General features: G+C 43.8%; 1 long non-coding RNA gene across 1 annotated transcript in view; it reads right to left on the bottom strand.

Moving 5' to 3' along the window:
* The window catches only part of LOC147015500 (uncharacterized), a 363111-nt gene extending 346193 nt beyond the window's left edge, over window positions 1–16918 (bottom strand). The window contains exon 1 of the long non-coding RNA XR_015050117.1: window positions 16545–16918. This is a non-coding gene — a long non-coding RNA (uncharacterized LOC147015500). The remainder of the gene's footprint in view (window positions 1–16544) is intronic.
* Window positions 16919–23346: the final 6428 nt, after the last annotated feature.

The raw sequence follows: 23346 nt of genomic DNA, 5'->3' as shown, positions 1-23346 counted from the left end.
AAGTTTTAGGGTAAATGCATATGGCTGCCAACCATGTGACCTATGATATGATATATGTGTGAACCTTTTGTTCCTCATGGACAGGTGGTCAAACTTGTAAAGTTTCACCTCAATCTGTTCAACCACTTCAGAGAAGATTTTTTAAGGTTGTTTTTTTAACAATATGCATGCCAAATCACGTGACTGATGACACAAATGTTTTTTTTTTTTCCTGTGGACCATTTTATCCCGAGATGACCCTCAAAAATTTTTATACTGAACGGATGTGGCATTCTAAAGATGCAATTATGATGTCATAAAAAACACATTTCTACATGAGGAGTACTTGCTATGTGTCAAATTTCAATTTTATCCTTCGTGCGGTTTCAGAGAAATAGACGTCCAAAGTTTTTTCGTTTTTCCATTATGGCTGCCACACCACGTGACCTATGATGTCAAAATTATCAATAAAACATTTTCCATGAGTAGTCGCACCAATGTTGAAAATTTCGTCTCAATCCGACAAGCGGTTGCAGAGAAAAACATGAAAGTTCTGTGCGGACAAACAGACACAGACAAACAAACAAACAAACAGACAAACAAATGCACCTAAATACAATACCCTCTCCTTTGGTGAGGGTAATTATTCGGAGATCAGGCTGCTTGTGAACAGGAAAGATTCAACATCAGAAGCAACGATGGATTCCATGACTTGGCTTGTGATTGGAAGCAGGCTCATTGGCCTCGAGTTGGTCGTCTGTTTTTGCACCCATTTTATGGATGGGAGTGATGTTTTGTGAGTTCCATTAAAAGGACAGACACCCTAAGGAGGACACAATGAATAGGGCAGATAGAGGGGAGGTACAGCAGAATTTGAGAATCTTGGCTTGTCGTCGAAGCATGGTGAAGATGAGACAGAACTTTCTCCATCCTCTCGAGCGAGGACACAAAGTCCAGCAGACAGCTGGTGTGTTGGGGTATGATGAGGACAGAACAGAATGGTTTGGATACACGAGATTTTGAGGCAAATACAGAGTTTAGTTGGTCTGCAGAAATACTGCTTGAGGTGAGGGATGGAATGGAGGGGTAGCATACACCAGAGAAAGACTTGACAAGGCCCACCATGACTTGGAGAAAGGTGACTGATTTGAGAGTTCAAAAATTTGTAAGATAATGTTTTCTGGCTTGCCTCAGGATGGACACACACCTGTTGTGAGCCTTATGGAATGAATGAAGGTTACCCTCAGTGAAGTTAACTTTCAGAGAATGCAAGCTGCTTGACTGCAACCACTTCCCCACCTAATTCAATGTACCAAGGAAAGAGGACAAAGAGGAAAACTATAGACCAGATGGGATAAACCAGTGCATGAGAGACTTTTGTGAAAGTATTTCCATCAGGTTTTTTTTTCATCAGGTCATCAGAGCTAATATCAGGTGCTGTGGAGATGGCAGCCCAATTGCTTTGGGAGAGGGAAGATTCAAGTCCCTGACAGTTGGCCAGTGAAAATAGCCTTATTCTGCATTATTGAGGTTTCTCCTTTGGAATGGCCAGAGATATAAGCCATGGTAAGAAAGTGATCAGACGAGCCCAAAGGGGCAGAAGAGGAACAAAAGAGATTGGATGGAAAGTTAGTCGTTACTAAATCCAGGAGGGAGGACATACCAGTCGTAAAAATTGGGGTTGCGATGTTTACTGATTGAGTCAAACCCAGTGAGAGAAGGCCTTTACTGCAATGCCGTGATTGGTTGTTTTTTTGTGATTTTTGGAAACAATTGTGATTGGAAAACAAGTGTGATTTTTTTTTATGATGTCATCAGTGGCTTCATTATGACGTTATAAATGCGTCCGATGAACGCTTTATCTGATTATTATGAAAATTTTTGAGGGTCATCTAGGGTTAAATTGTATGGGCTTAAAAATTAATGACGTCATCGGTCATGTGGTTTTGCAGCCATAATTTTTTTTTAACATAAAAACCTTCAAAAATCATCTTCTCTGAAATGGCTGAACAGATAGTGGTTAAACTTAACAGGTAAGATTGCTTACCCATGAGGAACAAAAAGTTATCTGCATATGACATCATAGGTTATGTGGTTTGGCAGCCATGTTTTTTGAAGAATAAACCTTTAAAAAAATCTTCTCCAGAATGGCTTGACAGATCAAGGGGAAACATCACCCACATGTTCCCCATGTCTTGGGGATACCAGGGTGTTCATGAATAAGTAATGGATCACATGGTCTGGCAGCCATATGGGAATGAACAAAAATCTTTTAAAAAATTATTTCCCTTGAACCACTTCATCAATTGATGTGAAACATCACAGTTATGATCGAGTAGTCATGGAGAACAGATGTTTAAATGTCAACCTGATTGGATGCATGGTCTGGCAGCCAGAATTATTTAATATTTACCTCTGCCATTGAAGGTGAAGGAGGTTATGTTTTCATCCCTCTCTGTCTGTTTGTTTGTTTGTTTCTTTGTCTGTCTGTCGTTTTTGTGATTTTTGGAAACAATTTTTTTGTTTCCAAGTTTTTACCCCGTGGGGTCTTCAACCCCACGGGGTCTAAGCACGGCTCACATCCTCTCTTTTCTTGTTTTTTTCAATTTCAAAAATTTCCCAATTTTTTTTTGTTCGTTTTTTTGTGATTTTTTTTTTTTTTGGATTGTGAGCAGGATATCTCAAAAAGTTGTGGACGGATCTGGATGAAATTTGGAGGGCAGGTTGGGTGTATGACAAAGACTAATTGATTAGATTTTGGTGAAGATCTGGATCTGACGACAATAATTTTTTTTAACTACCACCATTGAGAGATAGGGCTAAACTAATAAATGACATGATATGTCAAAAGTTGTGCACGGATTTGGACGAAACTTGGTGGACATGTTAGGTGTGTGGCAAGGAAGAATTGATTCGATTTTGGTGATCTGAATCCTAATCTGGATATGCTAATTATTTAATATTTAAAGTGATTATTCACCATTAAGAGATTGGGCCAAAAACAAGATATAGCATGATATTTCAAAAATGTATTGGGCCTGATATGTTCTCGTGGATCAAGCATTGCGTTGCAGAGGTGTGTGCTCTCCCGCATGCCCTTCTAGGTTTTTTAGTTGTATTTATGTCAAATTCATGGGTGGATAATGAAAGCAGATTACACTAAAAGGTTAAACAAAGCAATGTAGTCGAAAAATATAATTGCACAACATTTTCAGTGGGTGAGGAACTGCCCGAGGCACCATACTGCACCGCAGGGTCCAACACAGGCCACTGGTGGGTGGGGCTTGTACTGTACATCGATCGATGTGTTCAGATTGACAGTATGGATGCTTTTTCTGTGTATTGCCATGTCACCATGTGAAACGAACAACCAAGCAGCTTGTAGAGTGCTCACTAAGTGGCTTGAGCACTCAAGCAAGCACTCCAACAAAACAGTTGATTAGGAACAGCTGGCTTGGCAAGCGATTAGCGATCGGCTATAATACACCACTTGGAGATGGCCGGAATGTCAAACAATGTCCGAATTGGACAAATCAACACTTTTATTTAGCAGTTGGAACTGCTGCTAAGGTCAATTGTGTGCAGTTTAAATGTGGAAATTTGGCTAAAGTTAAGAGATTCTAGAACTTATCGCATGTGCAGAAAAATGAAATAAAGCCAAAAACACTGGCATCTCTGGGCATTTATAAGTATTGCAATGTGTATAGCAATTTGCAGTTATGAAGATGAGGCATTTGACGATATGAGTGAGGAAAGTGAAAAGAAAAATATGAGCACTTTATGGATAAGAAATTGTTGTGGCCCGTTTCAAGTAAAGACGTTGAGCTGGCCAAAAAAATGGCGAATTAAGACCCCAGTGAGGGACAGCAGGCTAACCAAGGATGAAACTTTTATAAAGGATAATTAAATAAGGTCATAAATTACCTTCAAAAGAGGTGATTAAATTAACCCAAACACTCAATTTTCACTCAGGCACTACCTTGAAGTTCCTTTAGTAAGCATGCAAAGTTTGGAGGCACTACGTTTAATGGTTTTAGAGTTATGGAAGAGACATACTGACATACTGACATTTATTATTCTGGATTAGGAGGGGAGATCTAGTTCCCTTTTTGGTTGGATGTGCCTTTTTGTTGAGTATAAAAAAGTATAATCTGAACAAATGTATTTTTCTGGCTGTTAGTGGACTGTCACCAGGCATTTATCTGCAGATGTTGGCTTGCACAGACGCAAGTGATGAGGTCCTTGGGTTTGGGTCCTGGGTTGAGTCAGAATTTTTTCACACCAGCCCCATGCAGGAGCTTATTCCTCTTCATTAAATTTCAAAATGAAGTTTATCTCCAATACACCTTCACCTACAACTACACATACACGGTCTGCATAACAGGCATGGAAGGCGAGAGAGAGAAAGAGAGAAAGAGAGAAAGAGAGAAAGAGAGAAAGAGAGAAAGAGAGAAAGAGAGAAAGAGAGAAAGAGAGAAAGAGAGAAAGAGAGAAAGAGAGAAAGAGAGAAAGAGAGAAAGAGAGAAAGAGAGAAAGAGAGAAAGAGAGAAAGAGAGAAAGAGAGAAAGAGAGAAAGAGAGAAAGAGAGAAAGAGAGAAAGAGAGAAAGAGAGAGAGAGAGAGAGAGAGAGAGAGAGAGAGAGAGAGAGAGAGAGAGAGAGAGAGAGAGAGAGAGAGAGAGAGAGAGAGAGAGAACTTCATTTAGGGGCCACACACTATATATATATATATATATATATATATATATATATATATATATATATATATATATATATATATATATATATATATATATATATATATATACACACACACACACACACACACACACACACACACACACACACACACACACACACACACACACACACACACACACACACACACACACACACACACACACACACACACACACACACACACACACACTCAAACACGCACATGCACATACATAGAGTCGTCTTTGGACGATTGAGAGCATCTCATTCAGAGAATATATCGAATGCCTCATGCAGTGGCTCTGTTCTAATGTCCTGAAGTCATTGACGAAAGATAATGTTCAATAAAAGGAAAGAAAGTTGAGCATATTTGATCTTTACGACAAAAAATAAATAAGATAAATGCTGATATTTTGTTATAATCTTGCTCTTTCTTTTTATTTTTCTCACACTGATGCAGCACCTGGTGGCTTCATTTCTGGGCCACACTTTTAGTTTTAGTTTTGTGTTCATTGTCAAGGCTCGTATGAGAGGTAATGCACAACGCATAGCAAGGGGGGCATGAGACAAGAGGGGCGGGAGAGGGAAGGATAAAACAGTGGGGAACAAAGACATTAGGAGATCTGTGGAAGGGAGAGGGATGGGGTGGGGAACATGGGGAATACAAGATGGACATTACAGGGACTTTCATGAAGGAAAGCAGGAAATTTGAAGGAGGTGGGCTGGGGTTGGATTCACCGGGGAAGAAAAGATCAAGGTTTTGGATGGGGGAAGACAAGAGGTGGTGGTTAACAGCTGTTTTGAAGGTCTGGGGGGGGAGAATGGGATTGAAGAATGTGGGAGTTTATTCCAAGGGTGGGACAACAGAAGAATGAAAGAGTGAATGTGAGCAGTTATTCGTGATTTTGGAAGTTTTACCACAAGGGGGTTGCTGGCGGACATTGAGCGCCCTGCAGAAATATAGGTGGGACATCTTGCAGACAGTGCAGTGGGGGGGGGGGGGTCGAGCCCGGAGAGGAGATGGTCGAAGACAGAATGACCACCGACCTGTCTGCGGTGAGAGAGTGAGAGGCCCAAAGACTCAGCCTCATCGTGGGAGATAATGATGATCCTAAATGCCTTGGTTTCCACGGCGTGAAGCTGTGAAAGGTGACAGGCAGGAGCACCAGCCCAGAAGGGACAGCAGTACTCCATCAGACTGTGGACGAAAGCTTTGTATGTGGTCAGGACCTTAGGTGGGCCGAGGAAGGACTTTGCACAATGGAGGGTTCCCAGTCAGCAACTGGCTTTGGAAGCCAGGTTAGAAATGTGGCTTTCCCAGGAAAGATCGTGGCAGATCATGAGACCCAGAAGCTTGACTGAAAGGACTTCTTCCGGAGGATTGTTGAGAAAGTAGATGGGGGGAGGGGGGGTTCGAAATGGTCCTTTCAGAGAGACATAGTGAGAGTGTGAGATTTGTCCGGATTGAAAGACATGTTCCATGTGTTGGACCAGTTTGTAATTTTACCCAGATCTGCAGAGAGCGAAGAAGCTGCTGCTTGCCGGTCTCAGGGTTGACAGATGGTATGGCGGAGGATGCGTCATCAGCAAAGAGATCAAGAGGATTTTCCAGAGAGTCGGAGAGATCATTGATGAAAATCAGAAAAAGAACAGGGTCCAGAACGCTGCCTTGAGGAACTCCAGCCTGGACAGGAAGAGAAGAGGAGAAAACTCCATTTTGGGCCACACGTTGGCTGTGACAGGAGAGGAAGTCTGCGAGCCATGAGTGGAGATGGCCTTGGATAGCATCGGAAGAGAGTTTGGTGAGCAGGGCAGGGTGCCAGACCCTATCAAAAGCAAGCGATATGTCAAGGGATATGGCTCTGATTTCATGTCTGGCATTGAGGACCTCCATCCATTGTTGGGAGAGCAGAAGCAGCATATCCAGGGTAGAGTGACCTTGTCTGAAACCAAATTTATGATCGGAATTTATGATTTATGATCAAGCCATTGGAAAAGAGGAAGGATTCAATGTCTGAAGCGATGATGGATTCCAGAATCTTGCTCATAAATGGAGAAGGCTGGTTGGTCTGTAGTTGCAGGGATCTGTTTTTGCACCTTTTTTATGCAGGGGTGGTAAGCTGCTGTTAGGGTTGGGGTTAGTTGCTGATGTTACTGATGGAGTGAAACCCCCTGTCCCAACTCTGTCCCATCCTCCTCCCCTACTCTGTCCATCCATCCATCCATCCTACAATATGTCACAGCCGAAAGGTATAACTTTGAGCTTTTGCCAGGGAACCAGTTGTCATTGGCTTCATCTCTTTGAAAAGCAGATGGAATCTATAATGTGTAAATACAGTACAAGCAGATGGGACAGCCAGAGTAACATCGTTTCCAAACTCATTGATTAAACACCCCACCTGTTACAGGCTCTGTCTGTGAACCATGAGGATGATAGTTTATAGTGAGTCTGGAAACTGCACCCAGACTAGTCAGCTCAAAGCGAAGTATGCTAAATTGTCTGAGCTACCTCATCAGGTCTCTTCATCTGTTCATGGTGAGATTTCTCCATTAACAGTAAGCTTATGACATGTAATCTTGCGATTCATCGAGCACTCGACTCTGAGTGGAACAAGACGCAGTAGGGGAAAAAAAATGGCAGCATTTATTTTATTGTACAGCATAATCGCAGAGATAAAAAAATATTTTCTCCTTTCTGGCACAAACACCAATGGAGTGATGCTTCAAAAACCTGGTCATATCTGCCGTGACAATGGATTAGCTGTGGTGTGTTGCGAAGTACCTTGTGTTGATGGGCTGGTATTCCAAATTAATTAATTCAGCAACTTTCACACAAGCAATGACAGCATGTACAGTGTATCTCCACAAATGATCCAAATCTTCAAGATATGCTTTATATTCGTTCACCAACCTTCAAAACACAAGTGAAAACCTCTGTGAATTGGTGCCGATTCCACAAATTGTAGTGTTTTGAATAAATACAAAGTTGAGTGGAGAGTCCAGAAAGTACAGCAAGTAGATTATTGAGAAAGTCCTACTTGAGCTCTTTTGAAAAAAAACAGTTAAGTACTTATAAAAGAACAACAATAAAAACATCAGTATTTTAATGTACTTTAAATATTGGGTCAATATTGTCAAATCCTGGTTATGGTAAATATTTACAAAGAAAAATGGTCTTTTTTTGACAGAAGGTAAAAAGTTAATGTACTGACAGAGAAGCAACAACTGGTGGTGGTGGTTTGTCTATCTCCAGAGTATGCATTCCTTCCATCAATCAAATGGCATCAACAACTATGAATTTGTTCATAAAGTGTGATATTACTTTTATGTGATTAGTTTGTCTTAAAAGTAACAAATATTCCTTATTAATTCACTCGGAAAAAAACTGAATGCCTTCATTGTGTGTTTGCTTCCAAATATTGTGTCCCCAACCCCTCGCTCTCAGTATCGACACTACAGGTTGCGATCAACTGCTCATGGACTCGATGTCTTTTTCACCTGAGAAGTTGGAAAAGTTTCTGGCAACCCTCGACTGATTCTGCAACTGGCCTGAACGGCAGCAGCTCACTTATACTAAAAACCTGCTCTGTTGCTCTTGCACATTCATGATCTGTTCACCCTATCATTTGCCTTAGGTCATCTTCCATCTGCTTGGAAGTCAGCCAACATCACCACATTACATAAACAAGACGCAAAAACTGATCCCCTCAACTACAGACCTCTCAGTTTACTTCCAGTCATCAGCATCGCAGTCGACATCAAATCCTTCCTTTTCTCCAATGGCCTCATTTTACACCATTAGCTCAGATTCAGACCAACTACACTGGACATGCTACTTCTACTCTCCCAGCAATGGATGAACCCCCTCAATGTTAGATATTAAATCAAGGCCGTCTCTCGACAGATCTCGAGCTTGTGATACAATTTGGCAAACTCTCTGGCTATGGCATCCAAGGCCATCTCAACTCGCAACTTGCTGACTTCCTCGACTCTCACAGCCAACGTTTGACTCACAATGAGGTTCTCTCATGTCCTCTCCCAGTAAAAGCCCCAACGCAATGTTTTGGAACCAGTCTGATTCATAAACATCATAAATGACCTCCAGACTTTCATGAAAATTATTTTAGCTCTTTCCTGATGACTGCAGCCTCTGCCATAACATCTCTCATGCTTCAGATAGGCAGGCAGCAGCCTCTTCCCTCTGCAACGCTTGATAGAATTGTGAGCGAGTCAAGTACATGTAATTCAATCCTGGCAAATCTCACACTCGGTCTCTCCAAAAAGACCATAGGAAAACCCTCCCATTTACTTCCTTAACAATCCTCTTTAATAATTTTGGCTCTTATTACCAGTCATGATTTTTCTTGGGCAAGACACATCTCTAAGACACATTTGCAGGTTCATGGTACTCAAAGAGTACTGTAACTTTGCCTCAGGACATATTGACAGATTTCGCTTAGGTCAGGGGTCAAAGGTCAATTAGTGCAAAAATCGATAATATGTGAGAGCTGGAGGTGCCTTTGCGCCAAATGCTACTCCTCCTAGGGTTATGGCCGGATGGTCATGAAAATTCACACTAATCGTCTGAAATACATTGTGCACAAACGATCGAGCGGGATTTTCGATTTAGATCTTTGATCACCCACAGCACACCCTCGAACTTTGGGGATTTCCGATTTCAAACCGCATTTTCGGTACTTTTCATTCAAATGGATACCGAGTAGTTATCAGTAGATGGAACTGGATGAGATTTGATATGCATAATCTTAAGGTGATTCCCTATCCGCTATATGACATCCATTTTTCTCTATATCTTATAGTTTCCATGCTCAGTAACCCATCACCCCCTAACGGCTTGTTGGGTCGCCGAAATAGGTGACCCTTATTGTCAGTAATTCTGTCTGTTTCTCTGGATGTTTGTTTGGATGTTTGTTCGTTTGTCATCAGCATAATTAGTCGTAAACGTGGGCGGATTTTGACCAAACTCGGGTGGTCGGTACATCTTATGACCTAGTGCCTTGAAAATTATGATGGTTGCTCAGGATGCTTTGGTTCCCTAGCAACAACCGTAAAACCTTCAAAATCGGTACCGTTCATGTGAAATCAATTCCGAAAGCCATTATCCCACGTAGGGTTATGAAATTTGGCACGAATGATCTACAGGTGATGCTCTATCAAATATATTGCGGTTTTTGTGATATATGGAATACTTTACCCGCAGTGCCCCCTAGAATTAGGGTATGCGCGAAAACTGGAGAAAATTGAAGGCCCCCGAGCGACCAGGTGAGTGCATCGATACGAATGAAACTTTGCAGGTTCTTGGTACTCAATGAGGATGACAACTTTGCCTCATGACATATTCACTGATTTCGCTTAGGTCAGGGGTCAAAGGTCAATTAGTGAAAAAATCGATAATATGCCAGAGCTGGAGGTGCCTTCACGCCAAATGCTACTCCTCCGAGGGTTATGGTCAGATGGTCATGAAAATTCACACTAATCGTCTGGAATACATTGTGCACAAATGATCAAGCCGGATTTTCGATTTAGATCTTTGTTCACCCACAGCACCCCTTCAAACTTTGGGGATTTCCGATTTCAAACCGCATTTTCGATACTTTTCATTCAAATGGATACCGAGTAGTTATAAACAGATGGAACTGGATGAGATTTGATATGCATAATCTTAAGGTGATTCCCTATCCGCTATATGACATCCATTTTGCTCTATATCTTATAGTTTCCATGCTCAGTAACCCATCACCCCCTAACGGCTTGTTGGGTCGCCGAAATAGGTGACCCTTATTGTCAGTAATTCTGTCTGTTTGTCTGGATGTTTGTTTGGATGTTTGTTCGTTTGTCATCAGCATAATTGGTCTTAAACGTGGGCGGATTTTGACCAAACTCGGGTGGTCGGTACATTTTATGACCTAGAGCTTTGAAATTTATGGTGGTTGCTCAGGATGCTTTGGTTCCCCAGCAACAACCGTAAAACCTTCAAAATCGGTACCGTTCACGCGAAATCAATTCCGAAAGCCATTATCCCACGTAGGGTTATGAAATTTGGCACTAATGATCTACAGGTGATGCTCTATCAAATATATTCCGGTTTTTGTGATATATGGAATACTTTACCCGCAGTGCCCCCTACAATTAGGGTATGCGCGAAAATTGGAGAAAATTGAAGGCCCCCGAGCGACCAGGTGAGTGCATCGATACGAATGAAACTTTGCAGGTTCATGGTACTAAATTAGTACTACAACTTTGCCTAATGACATATTGACCGATTTCGCTTAGGTCAGGAGTCAAAGGTCAATTAGTGCAAAAATCGATAATATGCCAGAGCTGGAGGTGTCTTCGCGCCAAATGCTACTCCTCCGAGGGTTATGGTCAGATGGTCATGAAAATTCACATTAATCGTCTGGAATACATTGTGCACAAATGATCAAGCCGGATTTTCGATTTAGATCTTTGTTCACCCACAGCACCCCCTCAAACTTTGGGGATTTCCGATTTCAAACCGCATTTTCGATACTTTTCATTCAAATGGATACCGAGTAGTTATCAGCAGATGGAACTGGATGAGATTTGATATGCATAATCTTAAGGTGATTCCCTATCCGCTATATGACATCCATTTTGCTCTATATCTTATAGTTTCCATGCTCGGCGACCCATCGCCGCCTACCGGCTTGTTTGTCTGCAAGAAGGATATCTCAAAAAGTTATGAATGGATTCGGACCAAATTTGGTGAGCAGGTCAAGTGTGTGACAAGGACAAATTAATTTGATTATGGTGAAGATCCAGATCTGCATCCGATAATTTTTCAGTGATTATTCACCATTGGGGGGCAGGGCCAAAATGATATGTAGCACGATATCTCAAAAAGTTATGGACGGATTCAGACAACACTTGGTGGACAGGTTGGGTATGTGACAAGGACGAATTGCTTCAATTTTGGTGAAGATCCAGACCCACCTTTCCCATGCAGTTGCCGATGCATATCCGATAATTTTTGTATTTTTAAAAGTGATTCTTCACCATTGAGAGATGTGGCCAAAAACGACATATAGCATGATATTTTAAAATGTTGTGGATGGCTTATGACAAACTTGGTGGATGACTTGGTTAGATGACAAGAACAAGCCATTTAGATTTTGGTTGGGGTTCTGATACAGATTTGGTCTATCAGTGGGATACATAACTTAAACTGTTCAGCCTGACAGAGGCACGCACTCTACTGTGTGCCATTCTAGTTTTGTTCTGTTACATCCTGATTCTGTGTTCTCGCTCCTGCACGAGTCTCGAAGCTGTATAAAAAAAAACGATGAAACAAGCAAAGGAATAGATGAAAACTAAAAGTCGAAGAGTAGGGTGAGGAAACACTAACATGCAAGTGAGAGGGTTGGGTTGCGTCAGATTAATGTGGAGAGAAAACATCACAAGAGGGAATGGGGGATTATGTATAATGGCGGTGCACTACTTGCTTGGAAGGCAGGTCGACCAATGTGAGAAAAGGGAACTACAGAGTGGATATGGCAGGAAAGCCTGGATCTTTATGTGTAACTGAAAGACCATATAATATGCATCCTGGTGGAACTGGGGAGAGGTAGAGGCTTGAGAGAGCAAAGGGAGCAAGAGCAGAAGAGAGGTTAAAAAAACAGTCTTGAGCATCGACCTGTCTGTGATGCAAGAGCAACAGGCCTTATGCTTCAGCCTCATCATGGATTATGGCAACAATGTTGAGATCTTTAGATTCGACAAAATTCAGAGGAAAGAGAGAGGAGGAGGAGGAAGAAGAAACAGCAGGGTAGAGGTATCAACTTCTCCAAACCTGGTGAAGGTTTGGAGAAGGTAACAATATTGTTGCACACTTGCATTGGCGGACTGTGTTACTATGTCTCGTGAAAGACTAAGTGAAGGCCAAATATAGCAAATAATTGGGAAGAACAATGCTGGGATATACTGCAGTGAAATTGGATGTCAACTTAGCTTACATCAGACTATTATCAACAGAATGATTCAAAAACATCAATACACCAAGATATTAAAGACAGGGTTCAATCTGCAGGACCCAGGGTGACCTCCAACATTGGAAAAGCAGCTCTGATCAGCCTTGTCAGATGTATTCCTTTTGCTACAAGCATAGTGTTGCAGCATGAAAGGAAACTCCCTTGGAAGTTAACCACAACTGTCTGGAACCAGCTTTGCACTGCATGTTACAAAGCCAGCAGACCAATAAAATACCCTCTTCTCACCCTAGAACAATAAACAGCCCACTTGGCATGGTGCTGGGCAGGCCAACACTGGAATCTCACAACCTGGAGGAAGATATATTGGTCTGATAAGAGCCAATTTCTCCTGCATGCAAATGATAGGAGAACTCAGGCTTGGAGGCAAAAGTAACACATCCTATACACCGAAGAACATTGTCGAGTCTATCCCATTTGATGATAGATCCGTTGTGATATTTGCTGCCTGTCACAATTGTAAACTTGACCTTGTCACTGCACAGGGTAAACTGGCAGGCAAAAACAACCATAGGGAATTTTTTGATTATCTTGTTGTTCCATATTTTGACAACCACCCACTTCTCACGAGAGCTGTATTCATGAATGACAATGCCAAACCCCACCGTTCCCATGCAGTTGCTGACTTTTGTGAAACAATGCCATAACAATATTGCCCTGCCCAGCAAGCAGTCTTAATTTGAATAAAATAGAGTATAGTTGGGACATTTTGGGTGGAGATTTAGGATAATGGATCCTCCTGTGCTGGCTGGCACAGTTGGAGGTTGCTTTGCACCAAGAATGGCAACCACTCCCTTTGGCTTTCTCTTTGGTGGATTATTTGGGGATGTAAGGAGGGTTACAGCAGTCATTTGTTCAAATGGTTTTTGCACACATTATTGATCTTTCAAGTCATTAATTATGTTGTGACATCATGCTGTACATTGGATGTCATTATCAATTGGTCTTGAGCCCTACATCACAGGATGTGTTGTCAGCAGCCCCCATTGTCAAGCCACCATGTTTTATTGCCTAAAGCAGTGGTATTATTGACATCCTCAATTTACTGTTCAACAAAACCCTTAAATTTGTTTTAAGTCATTTGTTGAATGAATATACTTCCTAATCAATTTACAGTTATATTTTATATATACTGTACCTGTACGTCACTGTTTCGGAATAATTCTCTCGGTTATTGCTATGATCCAGGAAAATGTGGGCTTTGTTTAACTTTATTCCATGTGTATATGTATCTGAGGGCACTCAAAGAGTCAGGTCTTTAAACCAAGGCCACAAACTCTTGTGGTTCTAAACAAAAGTTGTTGAATTGTTTGCACCCCTCATTCAGTGAGGACTTATCTTCGAGTACTGATGTTTCATCCGTCGGTTGGAAGTGCAGATGGCACTTACAATATTGAAGATGTTGTTTATGATAAATAATTCTCCAAAGAATATCGTTCATATTTGATGACTACTCTTGCTTAATACACAAAGAAAACTTTCAGTTACGATTTGTAAACGTTTCGTAATTTTGCGAGCATCCCATAGCGTAGATAAAAGAGAAGCAAAACCTTGGGGGACGTTACCCACACTGCGATGACTTAAATAAGACTTCATCTGTAATTCAGAAAATGTGTGCATGAGGCAAATTAGAAATGCGATTTGATGGAAAAAGTATTGAAATTGCTGTCTGAGTTTACTTTGAAGAATCAGTATTGTAAAATGTGTACTCAAGTTGTTCGACTATCGCGCTGCACAGAGTATAAATTTGAATGCTACGGTATAAAGGGATTCCTATAATATTTCTCCCAAGCACAGCTATCAAAGTGGTGAGGAACAACCCTAATTTGAAACCAATTTCATTCAGACTGCTCCACACGATTGTGAAAATCCAATGCCCATGTGCCTCTAACGGCTTTGCTGCTCTGGGGTTTGCATTCAATGGGAAGAGTGCGTTTGTTGCATGTTTTCAGCATCTCCTTGTGGACAACGGAGAGGAAAAAAGCAATTTGCGAAAAAGAAACAAGAAAAAAGAATTCGCTCTTGGAAGACAAACCGGATTCTATCCGTGGCTTCCTTAAGTCTGCTATATTGAAATTAAATTCCTTCGTGTTTCTGCAGCCTGGGCAAACCCAAGAACCATATCAGTGTAACATGAACTATTTGAGCTGTTATGGACATCTGCCATTTCGAATATTGAATAGGTATTTAAACAGGTTCAAACAAACTATTAGATGGACTAATCTGTAATGCTCCAGCAAGGTGTGTGTGTCTTTGTGCGAGATAGAATTGTGAATAACAGAAATGAAAAAAATGAGGTGTGTGTGTGTGTGTGTGTGTGTGTGTGTGTGTGTGTGTGTGTGTGTGTGTGTGTGTGTGTGTGTGTGTGTGTGTGTGTGTGTGTGTGTGTGTGTTGGGGGGTTGGGTGTAATTAGATTGAGAAAATTTAAATGGAGAAAAGGAAGGGAAGGGAGATGATGGGAGAGAAAGTGAAGATTGGAAAGAGGAAGGAGTAATGGAGGAGATGAGTATGAAGCATAAGGAGTGGGGAAGGGGGCGGTAAAGAATTCTTCAACATTCATGAGGGTATTAAATAAATGTGCCAAATAAACCCAAATATTTACTTATTTGTTATTATATTATTATTATTACCAAAAGGTGTAGGGGTGCTAAATGGCTCAGTTGTTAGAATGTTTGCATTTAAGATTTTACTCTGTGTTTAGATCCTTAACCGGTGGTGCTGCATTGAGAAGGACGCTTCCTTCAAAAGAAGACCATCCAAAAACATTAAATGCTCCGTCGATAATACTAATAAAGAAAAGAAAAAAAAATCAGACTTTTGCTTTGGCACCACAGTCAGGTGTATACATCGTACCTGCCGATACATTGAATCGAAAATCGAATGCAAATATAGAATTGGCATGATGGGCCAAATGACCACTTCGTCTGCCAAAGCTTAGGATATCAGTTTCGGTGCAGAGGAGAACTTCGATCCCACAAAAATGTGTTGGCAAGTTCAAACTCCCAATCTCACCGCCCCCACTTCACCTTCTTCCTCTTTCCATCGCCGGTGTTCAGAAGTCAGGAATCCCCGCCAGTGTGACAGCCGCGCTGAGTGCGCTCACAGAGCCATCGTGCTTCCCCGCAGCGCACACACCTCGTAATTCGTGACGTACATGATACAACGCATTGCATAAGGACAAAACAAATGATGTAAACTACTCTTTGGTTCCATCATTTTCATGGAACCTGCGCAAATTAGGGGGGGTTGGGGAGGGGGATTCCCCCACGTGCTGCGGCGACATGTGCGTCTCGCGCAGACGGTGGCGCCACCAACGTGTCAATGTCATCACCACACAAGCGGTGTATAGATCGATAGATCGATATATAGCGGTGCGTCGTCATACCGACATCGAAAATACGCGTACAGTGATCAAGACTAATAAAACAACCACCCACAATGTGGCTCACACAAACAACCACCCACAATGTAACTCACACAAACAACCACCCACAATGTAACTCACACAAACAACGGCACAAACGAAATCTTGCACTAAAAGTGCACAGGTGATGCATCTTCGCACGTGCACGTGACTTCAAAGGACCGTGCGTGCATGGGAGGTCCATTATCAACACGTGGTGCCCAGAGTAAAAAAAAAAGTAAATGCACAAAGTCGGGGAGAACAAGCTCGGTTGACGTAAGTGCGCCCCGATATGCAGGAGCACACCTTCACGAGACAGGTAGACTTCTTTTCTTTTTTTTTGCACTTTCACGCTCACCGGATCAGGTATACGTCATCATGCTGCAGAATGGACCGTTCCCCCTCGCTTTCACCTACCTCGACTGCTGTTCTGACAGCGCATGGGCCGCTTGGTGACGGGTCCCCGCTCGGCCACCTCACCGCGCGGACCCGCCAGCTTCACTCCGGCCGCACGTCCCCCCTTCCTGGGTTCCACGGATTCCATTGTCACAGGGCCTGGTGCGAGGTTGAATGCTGTGCTACGGAGCTGAGCGCTGATGAGGCAGATTTAACTCGAACCTCGTCCTATTCGTTTGTGTATACCTCTTCCCGAGGGTAATACGAGTTCGTATATGACCCTCAATGCTGCCCTTTCACTCCGACCTCGGAAAAACGAACCACACAGTTAAAAGCTATGGCGTTTTCTCAATAAGCTGCGCACGGCTAGCTCTGCAACACGCCAACAGCTTTGTGAAAAATCTGACTTCGAGCAGCAACAGCGGCAGTGTGCCTGGGAGGCCTGGGGGGGGGGGGCACGCGCTGTCTCACAGCGCTGCAAGCTCAAGCCAGCCCGATCGCTACGACGTCATCCACACTCCCTTGTGGAACCAGTCCACCTCCACCATGACACCACTACAAACACTTCCAATACCTGCAGCACTCGCTGCCAACACAAATAAGTGCACCTTTAGATTTGTTCCTCAGTATATATGAACTCCAACAAGTACGACTATCGCCACAACTACCTGTAACGTAATCTCCCTCACAATCCACACTTGTACGTGCGTGCATCTCCACCTGTCCAGCAATCTCCAGTACTGTATGGTATTTCCACCTACATCCACGTCTCTCTGTCCTTTCACCTGAACTCCAATATGACGTCCAACTCCCACTTGCCATGACCATAACCTCAAACACCACATCTATTTCATACCTGCAATGACATCACAACTTCCACTACTAATATCGTCCTCCATATCTTCTCGATATTCTTGCTACACATCTGCTTTGTGTGTCGTTGGTTGTCTCCACATATGTGGGTTTAAAAACATGGAACGGAGACCTACCAGGTCTCAAAGTCAAAGTATCCACAATTGTGTGCGTGCGTGTGTTATAATTTTTTTAATAAGTAGAAAAGCGCATCCAACCAAAAGCGTAACGAGATCAATTCTGCTAATTTAAGTAATAAGTAAGAGCAGACCCAGTCTCAAACCGAATGGTTATGCCTGATACCGGGTCCACTGAGATCGGGGCTGCTCTCGCTTATTACTTAAAGTAACAGAATAGATGTCGTTACTAACACTGTACGTGATTTTCCCAAACATTTATCAAGTCCGACATTTTGACACACTTCCGGTGATGAAATTGGCATGACTTCCACAATTTAAAATCACAACCCTGTCCTAATGTTGTCACCCAAATTTGGTAACATTCTGACTGGTGGATCTTGAAAAGAATATTTTGGAAGGAATTTGCATGACCGCCATTTGGACACACTTCCGGTCATGTGATCAGCATGACTTCCACAATTTAATACCACGACCCTGTCCTAATGTTGTCACCAAAATTTGGTAACATTCTGACTGGTGGATCTGGAAAAGAAGATTTTGGAAGGAATTTGCATGACCGCCATTTGGAAACACTTCCGGTCATGTGATCGACATGACTTCCACAGTTTAACATCACGACCCTGTCCTAATGTTGTAACTCGTATTTGGTAGCATTCTGACTCGTGAGCCTGAAGAAGAAGATTTTAGAATAAATTTACTAAGTCGGCCATTTTGACCAACTTAAAGTCATGTGACTGGAACAAGCTTTGCAAGTCCTGTTACTATTCAGGAGAGGAACGTTGTTGCAAAATTTCAGCCGGATCGACCCGTAGTTTGGCCAGAGAAGTCGAAATAGGAGACGGACAGACGGATGGTGCACGATGACAATACCTTATCTGGAATAAATTAGTCAAGGATGTTCGGGATTTTTTGGTTCAGATTCTTCCAATTGCACCAAATTTGGCCCATATGTCACCCATACGATGCTTTTTCGATTTTAGACGGGCGCCCCCTGGGGCCACAATATTGGCGAAATCGAATATGGCCGCCATCCGGGTTGGAGGTCAATCGTAGTTAAAAAATCAAAAGGGCTAGAATCATGAATAATGCCACTTTTTAGGGGTTTTTGGGGTCAGGGAATCTGATTCTGATCTCATTTTGATGATTTCAGGTCATGGTCACCCCATTTTGGGTTCAAAGGTGAAAGATCAAAAGTGGTACTCCTAAAAATTCAATAAAAATTATTCAGAAACGATTATTATTAAAATACTTCGGGAATAACATCTGCTGACAAAACGCCGCTATGTACGTTTAGATGTTCAAAATCCAACCTACAAGGACCGCTTTAGCAACAATGTACTTATGATTACTATTACTACCTATATACGTTCTGGCTTGCACTCTTACATGCCAGCAATAAGTACTACTGGTCATCACCGCCCTCGTTATTAACGCACCCACCTTCACACTTGCAGAGGGCCGTGCATCGGACACCAGCGCGGTTGCATTTGCACCTTCCCGTGCATGCCTCGAGGCAGCTGCAGTGCAAGTGAATAGCAAATGCCACTGAAGCGTCGTTGAGAGTGGTCCATAGTGGTTGCCATGTACTGGTGCCATCTTTGTGCCAGCCCTACTCACTGAAGTCAGAGATTTCCTGCTGGACCACGGTAGCCTGACTCCAGTGGAAACTCGCCTGCAGTAGCGCTCGTTTCACATGCTGGAACAACGCGGCTTGGGTAGGTGGGATGTTTTCCAGCGATCTGCTTACAGTGGTTAAAAGGCGATGCCTGGCCTCGTTGACACCGGCTGCACCACACCTCTTGCTGTACATGAGTACGACGAAGCGTTCGATCCGCTGCATATGCACGGACTTGAGACTGAAGAGGTCAGGGTCTTGTGTGAGAGCCACTAGTGTGTCGGTGAGGTCCGATATGCTGATCCAGGCTGCCCAGGTAGTCTTCTTGCCACATCCAAGAAACTGTGAAGTCGTGTAGCACCCCGTTAGGCTGTGGAAGAGGGGTAGTGCCAAGGACTTTGATGGACTGAGATCGGCGTAGATCAGGGGTCTCCAACCTGCGGCCCGTGGGCCACATGCGGCCCCTTAGACGGACTTATGCGGCCCGCGGTGCCATATTAAGTTTACATTACATTGCGGCCCACGATACTGCCAATTTGTCAGGGTCAATGATCAAAGCGTTCTGTAATTTTTATTATGATTTTGATTCATATTAGACACGTGTTTTTAACACGATTATTCATTTATCATATTCTTTGGCAAGAAAAATATATTCAGCACTAATTTTTGTTAAAATTTCTGCATATTAATTTTTTTTTCTGGAATTTAGTGTCCTTTTTTTGAGTGCGGCCCTCCACCCCTCACCACTTTGGTTTTGTGGCCCACCGCCCAAAAAGGTTGGAGACCCCTGGCGTAGATGGTATGGACTGGAATGTCACGGTACTTTTTTCCGCGACCGAAGCCCACCCAGAGCTCCGATAGGCCGAGGGTCTCGAAAAACCGGACTGCCAAAACCACGACATCGCTGTCCACCGTGCGAATATAGACTGTTGTATGACCCTGCTCTGCGGCATGTGCCAGATGCAGGAGGATCCTGGTGTCCGCCTCGGAATGGTTGCACTGCTGAAGTGTTGCGAGGTCACAATGCCGTGTGGAAAGGGCACGGTCTTGAAGCGGGTACTCAGGAGGAGCTTTCCGCCTGTATCAGTCTTGGAGATCTGTGTGCTGATGAATGAGAACAGCTCCTTTTTGTTCTCATTTTTTAGGAAGCCACTGTTCCATTCACGCTTCGGGATTTGAGTGCTGCCATCGCCGACTCTTGTCCGTGGGCCATTCCCGTGTCGTTGCTGTGTGAGCGCTTTGAGGTTATTTTCCTCGGGGTAATTATCCCATACAGCGTCGATGCGTTGAGTACCACTCTTCATTTGGGCCTCCGTAATGGTACGATGTGGAGCTGCACGTACTCGCTGAATGTCTTTGCTGTCGTGGGGCGCACCATGTGGATCACTTCTCCCATATCCAAGACCACGACCGTGGCTTGTTTGGTAGCAGCTGCACGGCCAGTGAGTGCATTGAGGCATTGAAGAATGTTGGACTTCGTCCCAGATCGCAGCGACCCTCGATCCGCCAGGCTTGGTGGCTCTCTCTGATTTTCGAACCGAAAGAAGTCCATCATGTCGGCATCGGGACGCGACTGGAGTGAGAGGAAAAGTTGCGTGATTAAGGTCATGTTCTGCCTCTGTATGCCACTGTCCTTTGGGCCCTTTTTCTTATGGTCAGGTCGGTTGGCGAAGGTTAACAAGTTGTTCCGCGTAATGGTATCAGATACTGGTGTTGAAGCCTTTTCCAGCCTTTCCATGGTGTTTGCTGCGTGAAGGGCTTGGTCAGTTTCACGGGTTTGAGATAGAGATGTAGCGATGGCCTGTTCCATGACATCCTGTGTATCGAGCACTACAAGCTCCTGACTTGTAGCAAGGAAAGGGTTGCCCAGCTGCTCTACCACATTGACGAACGATAGTACATCCTTTCGAAATGTGACTTGAAAGCTGTGTTCTTCCTCGTGATGAGCGGTGGATGACGATGGTGTGTCGTGGATGGCCTCAAACCCCTCAACTATCCACGCACAGTCAGGTCTGGCCAGCATGAACAGTGTAAGGGCCTCGAGGTTCTCATAGAGTCCAACCGCTCCACCATACGCCTGGAGCCTTTTGTTCAACTGTTGATGAGCTTGGTCCTTGGCCACGAGGCTGAACTTTCTAACTGATTTCTGCACAACAAAATTGCCCTTCATGAATTCAGCATGTACTTCGGGGTGTTTCTCGGCTAGCACGACCATGTCACGTACATGTACCAGTAGCCAACATGCATAGTTCGTGTGGTCCAGCGCGTGAAACCAGCCGCAAAGTTTGTCACATGCTTGCACAAATAGTGCAAAGTCCCCCTCCCGCAGCGACCGCACAAAGCGCGCCATCAGCAGCTCCAGCTCGATTATGGTTGACCAGAACTTGAACTGGGGTACAGTTTGGGAACATCGATTCCACATGCCGAATGACTCAGGTGTGCCCATTACATTCTGGCAATACTCCGAGTAGGCGGTCTGCTTGAGAAGGTCCAGCGACACGAGGGAGACTTTATGGGCATACCTAATGTGCTTGATGTGATGCTCATTGAGCGCAGACTGTGCGCGACCCGATGTCAGGACCTCCGCCTGAGAAAGGACGGTGGCCCACCCCAAGTCGCGCAGCAGCTTGCCTATCATAAGATGCATCTTGTCTTCGATGTGCAGCACGCCCATCATAGCAATCAGCTTGCCTTCACCCAAGATGTCGGGATATTGCCATTGGATGAGTTTGATGAAAGCATACAGTGATGATTTGCACCGAGAACTGCAACTGCCAACCGAGAACTGCCACTGCCAACCGAGAACTGCCACATAACTGCAAGCATTGATTTCTACATGGGCGCTTACAAAACTGCGAGCCATGAGGAATAAAGTTTGATAAGTATGATGTCATAATTCACATGCTTTGGTAGCTATATTAGATTGAAGGAAAACATTTTAAAATATTTTGCTCTGAAACCACTTCACCGATTGATGCGAAACTTTCTAATATATCATCCACCACCCATGCGGAAAAAGGTCTCATAAGAATGATGCCATAGCTTACATGGTTTGGAAGCCATATTGGATTGAAGGAAAAACCTTTAAAAATATTTTCTCTAAAAACACTTGACCAATAATATTTGAGTTAACAAACTTTTTTCCCAATGACTACTTTATATATCCTTAAAGTTTCGCATTATTTGGTTCAACAGTTGGACAGAAGGGTTTTTTGTAAAGGTTTCAGCCAGCTTTAATTCAATGCCAGACCATGTGACCGATGATGTTTAAGTGATCAAATTTTATTTAGCACTCGCAAATACCACCTGTCTTTTCGCTGATGGGAATACTAAAAGTGGTAGGGGGAGAGAGAGACAGAGAGACAGAGGTTGGTGAGCAAGAAGGTGGGAGGGGAAGGGGAAGTGAGGATGAGGGGGAGCAAGGAGGTGGGAGAGATGGAGGGGGGAGCAAGGAGATGGAGGGGAGAGCAAGGAGATGGAGGGGAGAGCAAGGAGGTGGAGGGGAGAGCAAGGAGGTGGAGGGGAGAGCAAGGAGGGGGAGGGGAGAGCAAGGAGGTGGAGGGGAGAGCAAGGAGGTGGAGGGGAGAGCAAGGAGGTGGAGGGGAGAGCAAGGAGGTACAGGGGAGAGCAAGGAGGTGGAGAGGAGAGGAGGGGGAAGGGAGAAAGAGAGGGAAGGGATCAAATGGGGGAGTGTCGCTTCATCAAACGTTGCTATACATTCCAGGAGTTTGGGGATGCGAGGAGGTGGTATGAGCGAGGATGGTGGGGGAGCAAGGAGGGGGAAGGGAGTTGTTCTGAACTTGCGTTTGGTAATGGGACTTGAAGAGGAGGGGGTTCAACTTGCATTTGGGAAAGGGACTTGAGGGAAAGCATGGGGATGATCTCGTCTGCTGGCATTAGTGCAGGAATGAATGAAATGGAGTACGTTAAAACAACATGTTCAAACAGGATAGCAATACCACCTGTCACTTTCAAACAGCACGTACCATTTTAAAAGAAATTTTAACATGGGCTTCCCTTGAGGTTTGCAACTCTAACTGTGGCTGCCACCCTGTTTACTTGCTCTAGAACTGGAACTCTACGAGGGGTCACACACTGCCTGGAGTGCCAAAGAATGTGCAAACCAGACAAAAGAACATCCCTCCAGCAGTGGGAGCCACCGCCAAGCTCAACCCCGCAGTCCCAGCCCCAAAACCCAGCTCAGGCCAAGATACCA

The sequence above is a fragment of the Eptatretus burgeri genome, chromosome 12, assembly GCF_056783735.1.
Source record: "Eptatretus burgeri isolate ZD-2024b chromosome 12, Ebu_testis_v1, whole genome shotgun sequence".
NCBI classification, from domain to species: Eukaryota; Metazoa; Chordata; class Myxini; order Myxiniformes; family Myxinidae; genus Eptatretus; species Eptatretus burgeri.
This window is presented reverse-complemented; position numbering and strand designations above follow the sequence as displayed.